Raw genomic sequence first — 364 nt, 5'->3', positions numbered from 1 at the left:
GCTGCCCTCACGCCCGCGCCGCCGGCGGGCCCCGGGCAGGCCGCCTGGCTCCCGGCGGGCCGCGCCGGGCCGCGCCCATGGCGCCCTGGCCGCGGAGGACGGCCTGCACGCCGGACACTAGGACGCCGGCAGAGCCCACTAGAGCGCAGCAGGCCCAGGCAGGCGTCCAGGCCAGGCCCCAAACCAAGCTCCTGGAGGAAGCGGGAACGCGCGGGAGAGGAAGCGACGGCAAGCAGGAAGGGCCTGGAGGACGAGGAGCGCGACTGCGCCTGCGCCTAGGGCGGCAGCCGCGGGAGGGCGGGGCCGAGGGGCAGGTCGTGACGGAGAACGTTCGGGGGGTGGGGGGACGGGGCTGAGGGGCGGG

The sequence above is a fragment of the Ochotona princeps genome, chromosome 28, assembly GCF_030435755.1.
Source record: "Ochotona princeps isolate mOchPri1 chromosome 28, mOchPri1.hap1, whole genome shotgun sequence".
NCBI classification, from domain to species: domain Eukaryota; kingdom Metazoa; phylum Chordata; class Mammalia; order Lagomorpha; family Ochotonidae; genus Ochotona; species Ochotona princeps.
The sequence above is the reverse complement of the archived record's forward strand: the minus strand, read 5'-3'. Positions refer to the sequence as shown.